Consider the following 7,985-nt stretch of genomic DNA (forward strand, 5'->3'; position numbering starts at 1 on the left):
GTTTGAAGTCTTTGAGTCTGTGATAGGAATGCTTTTCCTATCTTAGGATGAAGTTGAAGAGTAGTCACTGGCCAAACCACCAAAGGAAATTCTGCAGCAGATCTGATGCCTCATAAGCTCCGCTGTCTCAAAATGACTCATGGTCTTGGTCATGTGCTCTGCTAGAGTCACAAAGGGGACATTCAGGTTAAACTGAAAAGGTGGAAGGAAAGTTGTTCAAGAACTTTAAAAATGAGCAATCTAATAGGCAATTTTTGAAATGGTATCTAAGTTTTCAAGAATTCTACAGAAAAGATTTAAATGTAATTTCCTTGAGTCTTAATTGCTAATTATTTTAACTAAGGGCTTTAAATTAAACATACTCTATTTTTGAAGGCTTTAAGGAGTTTAAAGCAATTGCTGTCACTGGAAATGTGCTTAGTATCTGTTCTCAGAAGTGGAATCTAATCAGCCACATAAGGATGGTGACTTCAGAAAGACAGAAGCATCGGCTTCAACTGTATTAGGAGCTCAGTGTCCACTTGAATGAAAAACTGATTTTGACTGGTGGAAAGTTTTGGACCTTAAAGATCAGTGTATCTGAGTCCATCACATATAAAATATAAGAAGAGTGCTTTAAAATTTATTTTCTGATAGGCTGATCTGTCAACAAATAAATAACTTGACAAAAAAAATTGAGATGGGTTATTTATGAATTGAAATGACACTCAATTATGTTTTTCTGTCCTAAATGACATTAAAAATTGTATTTAGGAACAAAATCTTTCAATAATATGTGTTTCGAATCACCCCACTGCAGACAAGCAGGCACCTGGTTCCACACCACAAAGACACAGAGGACACCAGACCAGCAGACCAAGGTACAGAGTCCCGCTGCTCCCGGCCAAGAGGTAGGGGCTTCTGAGCCGTCATCCCACTGCTCCTGGTCCAGAGGAAGGGGCTTCCTGGTCATCATCCCTCCTGCTGCTCCCAGCCCAGAGGAAAGGGCTTTTGGGAAACCTTCTGTCCTGCTGCTCCTGGCCCAGAGGAAGGGGCTTCACAGCCACCATCCCTCCCACTGCTCCCAGCCCACAGGAAAGGGCTTTTGGGTCACCATCCCTACCACTGCTCCCAGCCCCTGTCCCACCTCACCCAGCTCAGAGGAGGTAATCTGTGCAGGTGCTAACAGCCCCCCACCCCAGTCAAAATGAGAAAACACATAAATAAGTCTCAAAACTAGGCTTCCAGATTACCTACAGCAACCCCAAAGGGAAATGAGATGGAACACTCTGATACTCAACCACCTGGACCCACTGAACTGGCCAGAAAAGGGGATCTGGAAAAAATGAAATCAGAAATAATTTCTCAGATAACAGGAGAAATTGTGCCCCTAGTGCAAGACATGAATAATAAACCTAGAGAGGAGCTCAGGAACATGATGGAATCCCAACATAAGAAACAAATGGAATCCATAAAACAGATGCAAATAGATTTCCAGGACATGAAAAACTCCACTGAAAGTCTACACAGCAGAATGAGCCAATGTGAGGACAGAATTCCAGATATAGAAGATAAGATTGCAATTAATGACCAGGAAAAGAAAAATTGCTTCAAAATTATAAGGGAATATGAGAAATCAATCCAGCAGCTGCTAGATGATGCAAAGAAGAATAACATAAGACTGATTGGGCTCAATGAAGAAACAGGAGAGAGTGGAGATGACATAAAAAAATCTCTTCACAGAAATAATGGCAGAAAACTTCCCAAGCAGGGGAAAAGAACTTGACATACAGATAAGTGAGGCATATAGGATTCCAAATAGCCTTGATCAAAAAAAATCTACACACAGACATATAATTGCTAAGATTCCAGAAACACAACAGAAGAACAAAGTTCTCCAAGCAGTCAGAGGAAAGAAACAAATCACATACAAAGGAAAGCCTATCAGAATCACAGCAGACTTCTCAACACAAACCATCAAGGCAAGAAGAGCTTGGAGTGACATATTCCAAGCCCTAAAAGAAAACATCCTGCAACCAAGATTGATGTACCCTGAAAAGCTATCTTTCAAAATGGATGGAGAAATAAGATGCTTTCATGACAAAGAGCACCTTAGGAACTTGGTGAAGGCCAAACCAGCACTCCAAAGAATTTTACACAATATCCTAGGAACAGACATTGAGGATCACAACCCCAGGAAGCAAAGCAGAATGAACCCATCTGGCATGACAAGAAATTCAATGTAAAGGGGGAGAACCCAACAAAAAGAAAAAGTCATGGCAATGACAAGTCAATATGTTTCAGTTATAACCATCAACGTTAATGGTCTCAATTCACCAGTCAAAAGAAATAGACTGGCAGAATGGGTCAAGAAGCAAAATCCAACAATATGCTGCAAACAAGAAACACACTTAATTCAAAAGGAAACTCATAGAATGAAAGTGAAAGGGCGGAAAACAGTACTCCATGTGACAGGAACCTGAAAAAAAGCAGGAGTAGCTATCCTCTTTACAGATCAAGTAGATTTCAAACCAACACTGATTGAGAGAGATGAAGAAGGACACTACATCCTTATAAAGGGAGGAATCCAAGAGAAAGAGATGACAATCATGAATATCTATGCACCAAACACTAGTGCACCAAACTATATAAAACAAATACTAATGGACATGAAAAGTCAGATATGCACTAATGAAATTTTAGTGGGGGCCCTCAACACCCCACTGTCACAAATAGATAGATCAACTAAACTAAAAATAAGTAATGAAATACTAGAAATCAATCAAACTCCTGAACAAATGAACTTAACAGATGTTTACAGGGTCTTCCACCCCACAAAATCAGAATACACATTCTTCTCAGCTGCACATGGATCATTCTCCAAAATAGACCACATACTCACACATAGAACATGTTTAAGTAAGTGCAAAGGAATTGAAGTTATCCCCTGTATATTATCAGACCATAGTGCAATGAAATTGGAGATCCATAGCAAAAGAAACTCAAAAAATTTCATAAACACATGGAAATTGAACAACACACTTCTGAATAACCAATGGGTCACAGAGGAAATTAAAGAAGAAATCAGACAGTTCCTTCAATTAAATGACAATGACAATACAACAGATTGGAATCTATGGGACTCAATGAAAGCAGTCTTATGAGGGAAATTCATAGCAGTGAATATGCATATTAGGAAAACAGAACGAGCCCAATTAAACAACCTGATGCTGAACCTCAAGCTTCTAGAAAAAGAAGAGCAGGACAACCCCAAAGCTCATACAAGGGAGGAAATTATAAAGATCAGAGGAGAAATCAATGCAATGGACACTAAGAGAATGATACAAAAAAATCAATGAAGCCAAGAGTTGGTTCTTCAAAAGAATCAACAAAATTGAGAAACCTTTAGACAACCTTGTCAGAAAAAGGAAAGAAAAGGCCCAAATCCATGCAAGTAAGAATGAAAAGGGTGAAATTACAACAGACCCATCAGAAATCCAGAGGATCATCAATACCTACTTCCAGAACCTATACACCAATAAGATGGACAACACAGAAGAAATGGACAGATTCCTAGATACATAGGAATTACCAAAGTTGAATGAAGAAGACCTAAAAATTCTGAACAACCCAATATCAACCAATGAAATTGAAAATGTAATTAAAAACTTATCAACTAAGAAAAGCCTGGGCCCTGATGGCTTCACTGCTGAATTCTACAAGACATTTAGAGAGGAACTGCTGCCACTACTGTTTAAACTCTTCAATGAAATTGAAAGGGAAGCAATACTTCCAAATTCATTCCTGGAAGCAAGCATCACCTTGATCCCCAAAGCACAGAAAGACCCAACTGAAAAAGAGAACTATAGGCCAATCTCACTAATGAACATAGATGCAAAAATCCTTAATCAGATACTGGCAAACAGAATGCAGAAGATCAAGAAGATCATACACCCTGATCAAGTGGGATTCATCCCAGGGATGCAGGGAAGGTTTAATATATGCAAATCAATCAACATAATACACTATATCAATAGAGCCAAGGACAAAAACCATACGATTGTCTCCATAGATGCAGAAAAAGCATTTGACAAAATCCAACATGCATTTATGATAAAAACCCTACAAAAAATTGGAATAGATGGTCTCTACCTCAAACTGATAGAAGCCATCTATGAAAAACCAACAGCCAATATCATACTAAATGGTCAAAAACTGAAATCCTTCACACTAAAATCAGGAACAAGACAAGGATGTCCTCTATCACCACTCTTGTTCAATATAGTTCTGGAAACATTAGCCATGGCAATTAGACAAGAGAAAGAAATACAAGGAATAAAGATAGGTAATGAAGAAGTCAAATTGTCATTATTTGCAGATGACATGATACTCTATATAGAAGACCCCAAGAACTCCACCAAAAGTCTTCTAGACTTAGTAACCAAATTCAGTCAAGTAGCTGGTTACAATGTCAACACCCAAAAATCAATAGCTTTCCTCTACACTAACGACAGACTCACTGAGAGAGAAATAGGGCAAATAATTCCTTTCACAATAGCATCCAAAAAAACTGAAATACCTAGGAATCATCCTAATGAAAGAAATCAAAGTCCTCTTCTCTGAAAACTATGGCACTCTGAAAAGAGAGATTGAAGATGATATCAGGAAATGGACAGACATCCCCTGCTCCTGGGTAGGAAGGATTAATATAGTGAAAATGGCCATACTTCCAAAACTGCTATATAGATTCAATGCAATTCCAATTGAGATCCCAGCAGCATACTTCATACACCTCAAGAGAACAATCCAAAAATTCATTTGGAACAAGAAGAGACCCAGAATACCAAAAGCCATTCTAGGTAACAGAGACATGGCAGGGGGTATCACAATCCCCAACCTGCAACTCTACTACAAAGCTACTGTGATAAAAAAACCAGCATGGTACTGGCAAAGAAACAGACTTGAAGACCAGTGGAAAAGATTAGAAGATGCAGAAACCATGCCAGACCCACTCAGACATCTCATCTTTGACAAAGGAGCCAAACACCCTCACTGGAGGAAAGGTAGCCTCTTTAATAAATGGTGCTGGAAAAATTGGGCTTCAACTTGCCAAAGATTAAAACTAGACCTGTATCTCTCACCATGCACTAAACTAAAATCAAAATGGATTAAAGATCTAAATATTAAAGTAGAAACTGTGAACCAGTTGAAACAGAGGTTAGGTAGAACCCTTGAAGACATCGGTGTAGGGAAAGATTTTATGAAGAGAACCTCAGTTGCCTGCGCACTAGCACAAACAATCAACAAATGGGATCTCTTCTTATTAAAAGGCTTCTGCACAGCAAGAGAAACCACCAGCAGTGTGAAGAGACAACCCACAATGTGGGAAAAAATCTTCACCTGCTCTTCCTCAGACAAAGGTCTACTATCTCGAATCTATAAAGAACTTAAAAAGATCAGACCTCCCAAATTTAAAGACCCAATCAGAAAATGGGCATCTTTAATGAACAGACATTTCTCAGACAAAGAAGTAGAAATAGCAAAGAAATACATGAAAAAATGTTCAACATCACTGGTCATTTGAGAGATGCAAATGAAAACAATGCTGAGATTCCACTTCACTCCAGAAAGAATGGCTGCTATCATGAAATCAACCAATAACAAATGCTGGTGGGGCTCTGGGGAAAGAGGAACCCTGCTCCACTGCTGGTGGGAGTGTAGACTGGTGCAACCACTGTGGAAATCAGTATGGAGATACCTCAAAGAACTAGGACTGGAAGTCCCATTTGACCCCACTATTCCACTGCTGGGGATCTTCCCCAAAGAATTAAAAGAATCATACCACAGTGATATAAGTGTGCCCATGTTCATAGCAGCACAGTTTGTAATAGCTAAAACTTGGAAATAGCCCAAATGCCCATCAACTCGAGACAATATAGAAAATGTGTTTTTTTTATAAAATGGAGTACTACTCAGCCATCAAAAATGAGAAATCAGAGACATTTATAGCTAAGTGGATGCACATTGAGGCAATACTCTTAAGTGAAATAAATAGGACACACATGAATAAATACCAAATAGTTTCTCTGGTGTGAGAAACTGAAAGTGTAGAAAAGGACTAAATGTATAATAGGTAATGTGAAATAGGAAGAAAAGGGGCAAAGGGGAAGGAAGTGGGAGGGCTAGGGGAAAGGATAGAAGGGAATGGGATTAATATGAGAAAATGGAAAAATAGGAACAAAATCTTTGTAAATAGAGAGGACTGGAGGGGTTGAAAGGAGGCCTGGGCAAGGGTGAAAAATAAGAACCAAGAGAGACTATGTAAAGGTGCAAATTTTCAATGATGAATGTCATTATATTGTATACCTAAATTGTACCAAGGATTAGAAAGAATAACCGATAATGTAAAATAGAAAGAAAAGGTCCAAAGGGGTAGGGGTATTGGGAGGAGCAGGGGAAAGGAAAGAAGGGAAAGGAAAAATGCTGAGAAATGGAAAACGTGGAAATAAAGTCTTTGTAAATAGGGAAGGGTGGAGGGCGTGAAGGGAGGGCTAGGAATGGGGAGAAAATAAGAACCAAGATGCATTATGCAAATGTACAATTCCCAATGAGAAATGTAATTGTGTTGTATACCTACAATGTAGCAATAAAATAATTTAATACAAAAAAAATGTTTCTTCTATTGTTAATCCCATAAAAGAAGTTCTGAATGTATCTATATGTCTATAGCTGTAAATATAGTACTTATTAATAGTCACTCAATCAAGTATGACCATTTCAATACTTATGGATACACAGCTCAATCAAATGGTATCAGAACATAGATGGTCAGCTTCTCCTGTCATTTTAAAAATGCCTGGTCAAAATTTTATTTTTCATATTCAGGTACCCCAAATAATTTTATACTACAATGTGTGAATTACTATAATAAAAGATGAACCAGGTTTTTGTGGGGTTTTTTTCTCTGAGTTGTAGCAAGTCCCAAATCTGTGGGCAAAATGTGCTCAATACCCAAGACTCTTAAGCAGAGAACCAGCAGTTGCTGGGACCAAATCACTTCCTATGGAAAATGCAAGCCTTATACCTTCATGGCCAATAAATAGAAGAGAACTTCTGGGGAGAGAAAAGGAATGAGCTTCTCTTTGTGGATTTTAATATTCCTGAAGATGCCTATACCCTACTTAGATTTTGCTTCCATGTGGGATGTTTGCTTAGCCAGTTGGCTTGCTACCTGCCTTCGTTCTAAGAAAAGAAAAAGGCAATTTGGGAGGGAGGTGAAGGATTTTCCAGGTAAAGGGAGGACTGGGGTTGAGGAACACACCTTAGTTGTTCCCTATCTAATGTTTCTTAGTTCAAAGAATTGTCCGGAGAAAACAGGTAAGATAGACTTGGTATGTCACAGAAGCGAGGAGGCCTGGATCATGGAGACTCTGTTGAGCATCAACCTGAGGTCGCAGAGTTCCTATCTGTCTCTTATAGTAAATGGCCTCCACCTGAGAAAATGTGTCCGTGTACTCACTGGTCTTCAGCAATGAGAATGTTGGAGTCACTGCTCTTCCTTACCAAATCCAGAGACAATGAGCAAGAACAGTAGTTTGGGCTCAGTCGGCATAGAAAAGCACCCTCCCAGTCAGGAGCCCAAGCATTTTCCTTCTCCCAGATGTGATGTTGCCTTCTGTCCATGAGCACTGCCCTAGCATGATGTGTTTCCTCCTCTCCCACCATGCTAACAGGTTTCAAGTGGATTCTGTGCATGTAGCCTGGTTGTCTCCTTGTCATTCTCCGTGCAGCAACAAGAATGATCTTAAGGAAGGCAAATCTAGTTATGTCATTTTCCAGGTTAAAACTCATGATCTTCTTAGAGTAAACAAACTTTTTATTTTCTGGTTTCCCTGGCTTCATGTCTTCACATTGGTCGGCTTCTTTTAGTGCTTCTACCTTGCCAAAATGTTCTCTCTTACTGCTAGGCTTTCACAGTACCTTCTAATTTGCCAGGAATGCTCTAC

This window comes from Heterocephalus glaber, unplaced genomic scaffold, assembly GCF_053883595.1.
Source record: "Heterocephalus glaber isolate CG9 unplaced genomic scaffold, H.glaber_assembly_v1.0 deba00000546, whole genome shotgun sequence".
Taxonomy (NCBI): Eukaryota; Metazoa; Chordata; class Mammalia; order Rodentia; family Bathyergidae; genus Heterocephalus; species Heterocephalus glaber.